At 41.5% G+C, this 13532-nt stretch overlaps 1 pseudogene; it reads left to right on the forward strand.

The window, feature by feature from the left end:
• The first annotated feature begins 9283 nt into the window (after positions 1-9283).
• Positions 9284-13312, forward strand: LOC123596901 (annotated as a pseudogene).
• Positions 13313-13532: the final 220 nt, after the last annotated feature.

A 13532-nucleotide genomic window follows, 5' to 3' on the forward strand; every position in this document is an offset into this window, starting at 1 on the left:
TCATGGTAAGTGGATTACAGAGAATTACCAAACTTTATTTTTTATTCTTTTTTAGTTTTTTAATTTAGAGACAGAGAATAGGGGAGAGAGGCAGAGGGAGAGGGAGGGAGAGAGAGAGAGAGAGAGAGAATCTTAAGCAGCCTCCATACTCAGTGCAGAGCCCAATGAGAGGCTTGATCCCACACCCCCAGGATCATGACCTGAGCCAAAATCAAGAATCAGTGTTCAACCAACAACGTAGGCACCCCAAGAGTACCAAATTTTAAAGTTCTTGTAAAATCACAACAGAATGACTTTGACCAACAGGTATTTCCTATCGATTCAAAAATGGTCAAAGAAAATAAAAGATGTGAATATATTTATAAGTGGATATTATTAAAGCAGTTCAAATCACCCAACAACTGCCTGTGGTAAAGTGAAGAGTTTGGCAAATCCTCTTTCCTAAAAGACAACTATAAAACTGGCTCAAGGGGCACCTGGGTGGCTCAGTTAAGTGTTGGACACAGCTCCTGAGTGATTTCAGCTCAGGTCATGATTTCACAGTTCATGGGTTCGAGCCCCACATCAGGCTTTGCACGGGCAATGTGGAGACCTGCTTGGGATTCTCTCTCTGCCTCTCCCCTACTCACATGCCATCTCTCTCTCTCTCTCTCTCTCTCTCTCCCTGAAAATAAATAATCTTTAAAAACTGTCTCAAATGTTCATAAACATTCATTTCATGGCTCTAGAAGTGGACTAAAGACAAACAACAAATTGAGGAATGTTAATTTATTAAAAAGCTGCTAGAACTTTATAGAAGAACATAGGGATTCTTCCTTGCCTGGGGTGGTTCCCATTCATTCCTCACCTTCCCCCCCCCCCCCCCCAGCTCAGTCAATGAGGTACTTTTGCCACAGTGAGGCTAGCTATGAAAAGGAAGAACTTCACTGCTGGAGGGGGTTGGCTTGATTTGGAGTAGAAAGTGAAACCCAGGTTTCCTTATGCTGTTAGAGTATCTGTATTGGTCAGCAACAGCTCTGCCAAGGCAGTCAGTAGCTGTGCTAGCCTGAAGTTGCCGTTCTAGTTGGGGAGAATAGTGTGACCTGAGATGACCCAGAACTTCAACACAGAGGTCTTGGAACAGCAGTGTGTTATTAATGGCTGACTTCTCATCTGAGACAGCGGAGACCAGAAGGTAGTACAATGACATTCAATTTTTTTTTTAATTTTTTTTTAACGTTTTTATTTATTTTTGAGACAGAGAGAGACAGAGCATGAACGGGGGAGGGTCAGAGAGAGAGGGAGACACAGAATCGGAAACAGGCTCCAGGCTCTGGGCCATCAGCCCAGAGCCCGACGCGGGGCTCGAACTCCCGGACCGCGAGATCGTGACCTGGCTGAAGTCGGACGCTTAACCGACTGCGCCACCCAGGCGCCCCTCAAATTTTTTTTTTTTTAAAAATTCAGTGAATAAATCTATGTCCAGCAAAACTATCCTTCAAAAATGAAGACAAAATAAAAACATGCCTAGATAAACAAAGACCGAGGTATGTTGTTAGCAGTCTTGCTTTATAAGAATACTAAAGTCCTTCTGGATGACAGGAAATGATACCAGATGTTAAAGAGATTCTACAGAAAGAAATAAAAACCACTAGCAGCCTGTATAAATATTTTTTCTTCTCTTAATGAGCTTAGAAGACATAAGATTAGAACAATTCAGAAACGGAATTTAGGAAACAATTCATTTACAGTAGCATCAAAAAGAATGAAATACTTAGGAATAATTTTAACAAAAGAAGTGCAAGTTATATACCCTGAGAACTACAATGAATTAGTCAGATAAAGAGACAATCGGAATAATGGAAAGACATTTCATGTACATGGATTAGAAAATTCATTATTCCAAATCTCAGTAGGCTTTTTTTTTTTTCATATGACAACCTGATCCTAGATTTGTATGGAAATGCAAAGAACCCAGAATAGCCAAGACAATTTTGAAGGAAAAGCCTGGAGAACTTACATTACCCAATTCCAAAACTACTACAAAACAAGTCAAGATGGTGTGGCACTAGTGTAAGGATAGAAATATGTATCAATGGAATTGAGGATTCAAAAATCCTTTCATTTATGGTCCATAGATGTGCAACAATGGTGCCAAGTCAGTAGGGGAAAACGCCTTTTTAACAAATGATCTGCAACAATAGGGTAATCTCATGTGACAAAATGATTTTTTATTTTTTTAATGTTTATTTTATTTATTTTTGAGAGAGAGAAAAAGGGAAAGTGCAAATGGGGGCAGGGGCAGAGAGAGAGGGAGACAGGGTCCTCAATGTCAGCACAGAGCCCAATGTGGGGCTCGAACTCATGAACCACAAGATCATGACCCAAGCCAAAATCAAGAGTTGGATGCTTAACCAAGCCACCCACCCACCCCCAAAATGATTTTAGACTGTTACCTCACACTGTATAGAAAAAGTAAAATGGATCATTGACTTAAATATAAGGGCAAAACGTCTGGTCTGAAGATATGGATCTAAGAATTATCAAACTGGGAGGAATAAGATAATGCCACTAGAAAATCCAAGAACACTCCAAACCTGCCTCTTGAACAGTATCCTGGGGAAGATAAAAGTACAAAGAATAATAGCTGAAGAAATCACTTCATTTTATGATGAATTGGGGATGGGCCCCAAATCTGGTAAACTGAAGGGGAGAGTCTGGAACTGAACCCCCTCTCTTTAGTTGTCATTTTCCCATTTTAGGTGAGAGACAATCTCATTCAAACGGTCTTAACACAATAGAATTTACTGGGTTTGAATGAAAAGGTCAAGGGTGGAGCTGGCTTCAGGGATGCTTTGTCCTACAGCTCAGTCTCCAGGTATCTTGCCACCCATAGCTTAACATATCCCTGCATATTGTCTCCATTCTCAGGAAGCCTGTCCCCTTGTGATTGAAGATCGCTGCCAGAAGTTTCCAACGTCACGTACTCTCATCTCAAGTCCGGTGGAAAAGAACATTTCCTAACAGTCCCAAGAAAAGTATTATTAGTTTCTGATCCCTGAAACAAGCACTGTGGCCAGGACAAAAGAATGCTTTGACTAGTCAGACCCGAGCCACGTGCTCCTGGGCATGGGGGCTCAACCCAAAGGACATGAATGGAGGTTGGGGAAAAGGGTAGCTTCCCAGAATTAAACTGGGTAACTGTCTCCAGGAGGTGAATGAGTGGGTCTGAGGAAGTAAAAATGAAAGTAGTCTGCTACAACCTTCTTCTAAGCTAATAAATTTCAATTTGCTTCATGGAAAATACAACTGAAAAACATCCATCAGATCCAGATGGAGAGAGAAAGAGACAGTGGTAAAAAGTAGAGTTGACAATCAAACGAAGGAAAGGAAGAAAAGAGAAAAGGAACGATTTTTCTAAAAGGACATTGGTTCCTGAGTCCTGTTGCTTCAGCAGACAAGGCCCAACTATAGCAGCTGCCATAGCCCAGCAGCTAGGTGCAAGAAAGAGAAAAAGGCAAGAGAGAAGCTGAGAGACAAAGAATAAGGACTAAGTCTCTACCGTCTGCAAAGTGGGCCCGGGGTCCTGGTCATACTAACCACGGTGAAGAGAAAGGGAAGTGCAGGCAAAATCATGAGAACAGCAGATGGTAGCCAGGTCCACTTGGAAGCAGCAGACCCCAGAGCAGCCAATCAGGGCAGCTGTGCAGAGAGAAGAGACCGAGCAAGGTGGCAGGGCCTCTTCTCATGAACGATGGAGAATCATTCGGTAGTATTCAAGCCAGGAGAAAGGAAGAAACGAATGAAAAGAGGCACAGCCATAAACTGACCTTTCAACATGCAATGATGTGCCTACTTCTGAAGGGGGGCCAGTCATCAGATGAGTGTTCTGTGCCTTGGAGAGAGATAAGGAGAGAGTGGAGGCCACCCCCTCCCAGGTATCTACCAATGCAGAGTGTGTACAGTGAGGGGCGGAGAGGAGACGAAAGAGAAATGGAGGGAAATAGAGACAGACCTAGGATAGATCCTGGAGGAGCTTCTATCTGTAAGGAAAGGGTAGGCTTTCTTTTCCCTTACAGGTTTTGTTGGTTTTGGTTTTCAGAGTCTTTGGAGGTTCATAGCAGGCTGGACACAGGTTTGTCTCTGAATTGCTGGTTAGTGAACCGCAAGGGACTTGAGCTTGCCCAGGAAGAGCGTGGAGGAGGTTTGGTAAGGGGTAATACTGCAAATGGAAGAGTTTTTGCATGTAATATCAGACACTAGTTACATTTTCTGGGTTTGAGAGGAAGTATTGTCCTTTTTGAAATCTGGTTTGGCCATTACAAACCTTTTAATGATGTTAAATTTTGCAAAAGTTACCAATTCTTGCCAGAATCCTTGACACGGATCTTGCGGGTTAGCAGGTGCCGTAAAGTGCTGGAGGAAGAGCAGCAGTGGGCCAAGAAAGGTGCTCACCCTCAGATGGTGTAGAAGCGTCTGGGTCTAAGGATTTAACACTAGCAGGGAGAGGAAATCTATCAGAGGTGAGGCATCTGAACTAACTACTTTTCCTGAAGGGACTATGAGGGGCCAGGGCAGGCTGCCCCAAGATGTGCCCCTTTGGCATGAAGACTATTCAGAGCCAAAGGCAATCAAGATCCTAAAAGCTCAAGAGAAACCTTTGCCCCTCCCTTACCTATGGAGCAGAATCTAAATTGGGGGCCCTTCCCAGAATAAGGGTGATTAGCAGAAATAAATTGTATCTGAGTGACCCATCTGCATGCCAGGGCAACAGTCTGATTACCACACATCTGCTCTCCTTGTTGCCCCGGAAAGTGCATTCCTTTCCTCCAAAGTCCCGACCCCCTTCCCTGCTTCCTTGGTTCAGGATGACACATATACCTCATTTTGCCCATCTTTGAAAATCCCATGTCTGGGTGGATTCCATGTACATAAGCTATTAAGTGATTTTCCTCTGTTAATCTGTCTCATGTCAATTTGATTCTCAGTCCAGCTAGAAGACCTTTGAGGGGACAGGAATTCTTGCTCCCTGACAGGACACAATATCTGACCAGGGAGAACAGACTGGAAATGAAAACAGATAGCTTTTTGAATCCAGAACCAATTACATGTAAACAGATCATACTGGCGTTTAGGAGGGAGTCATATGTTCGAAATCCTGGGTCAAGCTATTTTAGGGATAAGAAAGCATGGTGAAAAGAAATCATTGGTGAGGAAATCGTTTCTTAAAACCCCAAATCACTCACACCTTTTGCCAGGCATTATTATAGTGCTTTACATAGATCCCCTCACTAAGTTCCCATCAAAATCCTACAAAGAAGGGGCTATCAATAATATTGCTACTTCACAGAAAGCCAAAGCATAGAGGCATTATGTAGCTTATCAAAGTTCACAGAGCTAGTTAGAGATGTGCTAGGATTAGAACCCAGGCATTCCCGGTTTCAGAGTCAAAACCTTAAAACCACTGTATCATCCAAAACTGAGGTTGGCTTAGGAATTTATACCAAACCTCACATCACAGTGACCGTGGACTCTCCTGTCTACACCCAGCAGCTATCTCCTGGCTGAATACAGAGTCTGAGTACCTCAGAGTAGCTTGCCTGAGAATGACAGACTGTGGGAGAAGCCTTGTGGGGGTAGGGAGGGGAGAGAAAGAAATGATCCCAGCTTTCAAGAATAGGATGCATTTCACATCCGGCACCAGGAAATCAGACCTACGTCTTGCTTTCAAGATCTGTTTTCCCCTCACTGAGCACAGTTAAAGGGGAGAAAACGAATTCTGCCCATTGAAAAAGGGCAGACTATAATGAAAAACAGCTTTAAAGACACTTCAGCACATAAAGTCTTTGAGCTACATCACTGACAATGGTTTACAAGTTTATTTTCAATTTGCAGTTATGCTGAGCAGACATTTTGGGAAGCACAGCACTAATTCAGGCTGCAGCATCATCTGCTGTGCGTCCATCTGTACAGGAGCGGATTGTCACAGACGATCAGGTGCAGATTTGCCCAGACACATCGTCCGCAAGATGGCCAGCCAGGAGAGTCTTCAGAATTATTTTCCTCACCATTTTTGCTAAGTATACAATTCTAAGGAAGCAAATTTCTTGGCAAAGACTTTTTTTTCCCCTAAAGAAAAAGCTTTTACTTAGAGTAGAGCAAAGAAAGCACAGGCTTCAAGTCCATAACTGAATCCTAGCTCTGGCACTTGCTAATTGGCAGCCTTGAGCACGTACATTATGCAAACCCTCTGAACTTTACTTCCTTATTTATAACATGGGGTGACGAGTTCATTTATATATGGGGCTGTGGGGGAAATTAAAGGAGATAATAGCCATTTTCTTCTTATGCTACATAAAAACAGGATTTGGGTGTTCACTATTGTGTCCCCCACACTTAAGCATAGCAATGGCACATAATAGGTGCTTAATAAATAGGTGTTGAAGGAATGAATGTGTGAATAACACTATCGTTTATAACTGACATGTAGGGACATGTCAGAACTAATTTCTTCTTTATTTCTCCCAAAGGGAAAAATCAGCTCTCCCTCTCAGCCTCTGTTCCTTCCTAAGGGGATTACTTCCCAGGACTGACTGTATGTCTGCTATCCTAAGAAATTTTTCAAACTTTTTCTTCTTTTCCTTTTTTTTTTTTTTTTTTTTTTTGTTTGTTTGGGTGTTTTGTTTCCTGCATCCGTGTCTTCCACTCCATTGGCTTATTCCACTGACCTTCCCGGAAAGGACAAATTGAAGCTAAATTTTTTAGTACTTTCATTTCTAACATGTTGTTATTCTAGATGGCTACTGATAATTAATTGCACTGATACAGAATTTGAGTCTGAAATTTTTTCCCTCAGAATTTTTAAGGTGATTCTCCAGTGTTTCCTATAATCTGGTATTGCTTATTAAAGAAAATTTGAAAAATGTAAGTAAGTGTAAGAAAGATAAAAAGCAACGGTAATCCTACTACCCAGAGACACCCCTGTTCACATTGTGATATATACCTTCCCAGAACACACATTCAGCACACATACGTACACACACACGAAGGCCACATTGTATATATAGTTTCGCATCATGACTTTGTGTCCTCATGTCATCATATATAACTGAATTACTTTTAAGACCCTTTTCAACCCTAAAGATCAATAGTTCTATGACTTGTTAAGAAGAGATTATGACATATGCATGGTGTCAGTAAGAGTAGCAGACAGTTTAGGAGTTGGTTTCATTGATACAAGCGTGAAATAGAACTGGGGCAAAGGAAGATAAGGTTAACTGCCTGCCAAGTGCTTTTCATTTAGGGACACAGAAGGTTCTCAGTGAGTGTGAGGGAATCAAAGACATATTACAGATGAGTCTCAATAAATCATCTGAGTATAACCTACAGTCAGGAAAAGCATGTTAGGATGGAGAAAAGGGCCCAGCAGAGCCTCCCGGGAAGAACATCTTGTGCAGCCTTTGGGATAAAAGGGGATTATATATAAGCAAAGTGCTCAAGGCCCCACACGGGAGATAGGCAACCAGTGCCAGTTTCAAAGGCTCGCAATGAAAGATGACAGCAATGACAGAACACGTTTGCCTAACTGAACACACAAAGTCCCTGGCACTGGTTAGTGCACATTGCCTAGGTGAGTTTCAAAGACAAATGGAGAGAAGTAAAGAAGAGGAAGGTAAAGGAAAATAGAGCAAGTAGCTATGGATGGAGGCGTGGTACACAGAGATGAGGGCTCCAGCTGAGGACAGAAGCAAGAAGCATGTATACAGCAAAGACACCTTCACGGTGCTGACTCCTGGGGTGTGATGGTGGTACCAATCCGCCCTTCTCTTATTTCCCACTGTAGTAACAGCAAAAGGTTACAGTGTGGCAGCACTGATAATCAGAAATAAATACCAACCATCTGACACTCTGGGAGGAATTTCTACTGGACAAGCCTAGAAGGGGTCATGTGGTTACAAACAGCAGTGCCAAGCAAATGTTGCACCATGTGAGACAGAACAGCGTGTCCGTGAGGAGAACGGGGCAGGAGAGAAGATGGAGAGAGACACCTCCCCACACCTCTCGTCCTGGATAGATCCTTACCTCAAAGATGTGAATCCTAAGCCAGAGAGTAAAGCATGCACACACACATGTGCACATTCATAGGAACCTCAGTGATCCCTCTGGTCCCATATACCAAGAGCTACCCTCTAGTGCATGGAGAAAATGGTAAGAGCAGACAGGAGGTAGATGACATTGTCATATGCAATCAGGCTTCAGGAAGGCATATAAACAGGAAGCTTCAAGGAGTAATGCACTCTGGGGATTGTATTTCTCATGCTTCTGCTTGAAATTTCAGAGAAAATTCAAAAGTAAATGTGCAGACAACTCCTAATATGAAAGAATGAATTGCTTTCCAATGAATCTGAAGAACAGGAAGCAGTAGACAATCTTTCCTTCATTCAAGAGAGCTGCATTAGATCGCATTTGTCAGAATCAGCCCTGGACAGCCCCGGCAAGCTCCATGTGGAAGGTAAGGGAACCATTAGTTCCTAACATATTGTACTTATAGAGCTATCTTCTGGGGAATGTAAAGCCCAAGAGAAGTGAAAAGACGCCATGGATTGGAAGGGGGGAAGGGAAATATTTCATAGAAAACAAAAGAAAAAATTAGAAAGCATTTGTGGAAATACCTTGCTTTATTGTGCTTTGCAGATATTGCTTTTTTTTATTTTTATTTTTTTTACAAATTGAAGGTTTGTGGCAACCCTGTAAAGATCAAGTCAACCCTGTTGGCGACACTTTTCCAACAGCATTTGCTTAGTTCATGTCTCTGTGTCACATTTTGGCAATTCTCACAATTTTTCAAACTTTTTCATTATTATTATATTTGCTACGGTGATCTGTGATCAGTGATGTTACTACCATATTGGTTTGGAGGCACCGCAAACCACACCCTTAAAAGACCGTGAACTAGGGCGCCTGGGTGGCTCAGTCAGTTAAGCGTCCAACTTCAGCTCAGGTCACGATCTCACGGTCCGTGAGTTCGAGCCCCGCGTCGGGCTCTGGGCTGATGGCTCAGAGCCTGGAGCCTGCTTCTGATTCTGTGTCTCCCTCTCTCTCTGCCCCTCCCCCGTTCATGCTCTGTCTCTCTCTGTCTCAAAAATAAATAAACGTTAAAAAAAATTAAAAAAAAAAAAACCCGTGAACTTAATTGATAAATATTTTGTGTGTTCTGAATGCCACTGGGCATTCCCCTCTCCTCAGGTCTCCCTATTCCCTGAGACACAACAATGTTGAAATTAGGCCAATCAATGACCCTACAATGGCCTCTAAGTGTTCAAGTGAAAGGACGTGTCCAGTCTCTCACTTTAAATCAAAAGCTAGAAATGATTAAGCTTAGTGAGGAAGGCATGTTGAAAGCAGTCACAGGCCCAAAGCTAAGCCTCTCATACCAAGTTGTGAATGAAAAGGAAAAGTTCTTGAAGGAAATTTAAAGTGCTGTTCCAGTGAACACATGAATGATAAGAAAGTAAAACAGCCTTACTGCTGATGTGGAGAAAGATTTAGTGGTCTGGATAGAAGATCAAATCAGCCACCACATTCTCTTAAGCCAAAGCCTAATCCAGAACAAGGCCCTAACTTTCTTCAATTCTCTGAAGCCTGAGAGAAGTAAGGAAGCTGCAGAAGAAAAGTTGGAAGCAGAGGTCCAGCAGAGGTCTAGCAGAGCTCGCTTCAAAAGGTTTAAGGAAAGAAGCCGTCTCCATGACATAATGGTGCAAGATGATGCAGCAAGTGCAGATACAGAAACTGCAGCCAGTTATCTGGAAGATCTAGCTCAGATCATTAATGAAGTTGGCTATACTAAACAACAGATTTTCTTTTTTTTTTATATGAAATGTATTGTCAAATTGGTTTCCATACAACACCCAGTGCTCATCCCAACAGGTGCCCTCCTCAATGCCCATCACCCACCCTCCTCTCCCTCCTACCCCCCCATCAACCCTCAGTTTATTCTGTTTTTAAGAGTCTCTTATGCTTCGGCTCTCTCCCTCTCTAACCTCTTTTTTTTGCTTTCCCTCCCCTCATGGTCTTCTGTTAAGTTTCTCAGGATCCACATAAGAGTGAAAACATATGGTATCTTTCTCTGTATGACTTATTTCACTTAGCATAACACTCTCCAGTTCCATCCACATTGCTACAAAAGGCCATATTTCATTTTTTCATTGCCATGTAGTATTCCATTGTGTATATAAACCACAATTTCTTTATCCTTTCATCAGCTGATGGACATTTAGGCTCTTTCCATAATTTGGCTATTGTTGAAAGAGCTGCTATAAACATTGGGGTACAAGTGCCCCTATGCATCAGCACTCCTGTATCCCTTGGGTAAATTCCTAGCAGTGCTCTTGCTGGGTCATAGGGTAGATCTATTTTTAATTTTTTGAGGAACCTCCACACTGTTTTCCAGAGTGGCTGTACCAGTTTGCATTCCCACCAAGAGTGCAAGAGGGTTCCCGTTTCTCCACATCCTTTCCAGCATCTATAGTCTCCTGATTTGTTCATTTTAGTCACTCTGACTGGCATGAGGTGGTATCTCAGTGTGGTTTTGATTTGTATTTCCCTGATGAGGAGTGATGTTGAGCATCTTTTCATGTGCCTGTTGGCCATCTGGATGACTTCTTTAGAGAAGTGTCTATTCATGTTTTCTGCCAATTTCTTCACTGGATTATTTGTTTTTCAGGTGTGGAGTTTGGTGAGTTCTTTATAGATTTTGGATACTAGCCCTTTGTCCGATATGTCATTTGCAAACATCTTTTCCCATTCTGTTGGTTGCCTTTTAGTTTTGTTGATTGTTTCCTGTGCAGTGCAGAAGCTTTTTATCTTCATGAGGTCCCAATAGTGCATTTTTGCTTTTAATTCCCTTGTCTTTGGAGATGTGTCAAGTAAGAAACTGCTGCAGATGAGGTCAGAGAGGTTTTTTCCTGCTTTCTCCTCTAGGGTTTTGATGGTTTCCTGTCTCACATTCAGGTCCTTTATCCATTTTCAGTTTATTTTTGTGAATGGTGTAGGAAAGTGGTCTAGTTTCATTGTTCTGCATGTTACTGTCCAGCTCTCCCAGCACCATTTGTTAAAGAGACTGTCTTTTTTCCATTGGATATTCTTTCCTGCTTTGTCAAAGATTAGTTGCCCATACTTTTGTGGATCCAATTCTGGAGTCTCTATTCTACTTCATTGGTCTATGTGTCTGTTTTTGTGCCAATACCATGCTGTCTTGATGATTACAGCTTTGTAGTAGAGGCTAAAGTCTGGGATTGTGATGCCTCCCGCTTTGGGTCTCCTTCTTCGATATTACTTTGGCTATTTGGGGTCTTTTGTGGTTCCATACAAATTTTAGGATTGTTTGTTCTAGCTTCGAGAAGAATGCTGGTGCAATTTTGATTGGGATTGCATTGAATGTGTAGATTGCTTTGGGTAGTATTGACATATTAACAATATTTATTCTTCCAATCCAGGAGCACTGAATGCTTTTCCATTTCTTTGTATCTTCTTCAATTTCCTTCATAAACTTTCTATAGTTTTCAGCATTCAGATCTTTTAAATCCTTGGTTAGGTTTATTCCTAGGTATTTTATCTTCTTGGTGCAATTGTGAATGGGATCAGTTTCTTTATTTGTCTTTCTGTTGCTTCATTATTAGTGTATAAGAATGCAACTGATTTCTGTACATTGATTTTGTATCCTGCGACTTTGCTGAATTCATGTATCAGTTCTAGCAGACTTTAGGTGGAGTCTATCGGATTTTCCGTGTTTAATATCATGGAATCTGCAAAAAGTGAAAGCTTAACTTCATCTTTGCCAATTTTGATGCCTTTGATTTCCTTTTGTTGTCTGATTGCTGATGCTAGCACTTCCAACACTATGTGAAACAACAGCAGTGAGAGTGGACATCCTGTCGTGTTCCTGACCTCAGGAGGAAAGTTCTCAGTTTTTCCCCATTGAGGATGATATTAGCTGTGGGCTTTTCATAAATGGCTTTTATGACGTTTAAGTATTAAACAGACTTTTATTGGAAGAAGATGCTTCTAGGACTTTCATAACTAAAGAAGAGAAGTCAAGGCCTGGTTTCTTTTTTTGATTTTTAAGTTTGTTTGTTTGTTTGTTTGTTTTGAGAGAGAGAGAGAGAGAGAAAGATAGCATAAGTGGGGAGAGGTTCAGAAAGATAGGGGGAGAGAGAGAGAATCCCTAGCAGGCTCCACCCTGCCAGCACAGAGCCTAACTCAGGGCTCAAACCCATGAACCATAAGATCATAACCTGAGCTGAAGCAAAGAGTCAGATGCTTAACTGACTGAGCCACCCAGGCACCCCAAGGCCTGGTTTCAAATCTTCAAAAGACAGGCTGACTCTCTTGTTAGGGGCTAATGCAGCTAGTGACTTTAAGTTGAAGCCAATGCTCACTTACCAGTTGGAAAATCCTAGGGCTCTTCAGAATTATGCTAAATCTACTCTGTCTGTGTACTATAAATGGCACAACAAAGCCTAGATGACAGCACATCTCTTTACAGCATGGTTTACTGGATATTTTAAGCCTACTATTGAGAACTACTGCTCAGAAAAGAAGATTCCTTTCAAAACGTTACTGCACATTGACAATATACTTCGTCACCCAAGAACTCTGATGGAGATAATGAGATTAATGTGGTTTTTATGCCTGTTAACACAATATCCATTCTGCAGCCCAAGGATCAAGTAATTAGCTCGACATTCAAGTTTTATTATTTAAGAAATAGATTTCGTAAGGCTATAGCTGCCATATATAGCTGGATTATCTGGTGATTCCTCTGATGGATCTGGGCAAAGTAAATTGAAAACCTTCTGGAAAACTTCACCATTAAGAAGATGAATGATTCACAAGAAACGGTCAAAATATCAACATTGATAAAAAGTTGGAAGAAGTTGATTCCAACCCCTATGGATAACTTTGAGGGGTTCAAGGCTTCAGTGGAGGAAGTAGCTGCAGATGTGGTGGAAATAGCAAAAGAACTGGAACTAAAAGTGGAATCTGAGGATGGACTGAATTGCTGCAATCTCATGATAAAACTTGAACAGATGAGGAGTTGCTTCAAAGGAAGGAGCAAAGAAAGTGATTTCTTGACATGGAAACTATTCCTGGTGAAGATGCTGTGAAGATTGTTGAAATTACAACAAAGGACTTAGAATATTACATAAACTTAGTTGATAAAGCAGCGTCAGCATTTGAGAGCACTGACTCTAATTTTTAAAGAAGTTCTACAGTGGGTAAAATACTATCAAACAGCATCATCTGCTACAGAGAAATCATGAAAGGAAGATAGCTTACAGTAAAGTGTAAACATAACTTTTATATGCACTGGGAGGCCAAAAATTTTATTTGACTTGCTTTACTGCAATATTTACTTTATTGGGGTGGTCTGGAACTAATCTGCAATATGATCAAGGTGTGCCTGTACTTTTTGTTTTCCTATGTGTTTCTATGAATCAAGAGATGATAAAGAAAATAAGTTCAAATATAGAATTATTTGAAATGATCAGCCT

This window comes from Leopardus geoffroyi, chromosome C1 (genome assembly GCF_018350155.1).
Source record: "Leopardus geoffroyi isolate Oge1 chromosome C1, O.geoffroyi_Oge1_pat1.0, whole genome shotgun sequence".
Lineage (NCBI taxonomy): Eukaryota > Metazoa > Chordata > Mammalia > Carnivora > Felidae > Leopardus > Leopardus geoffroyi.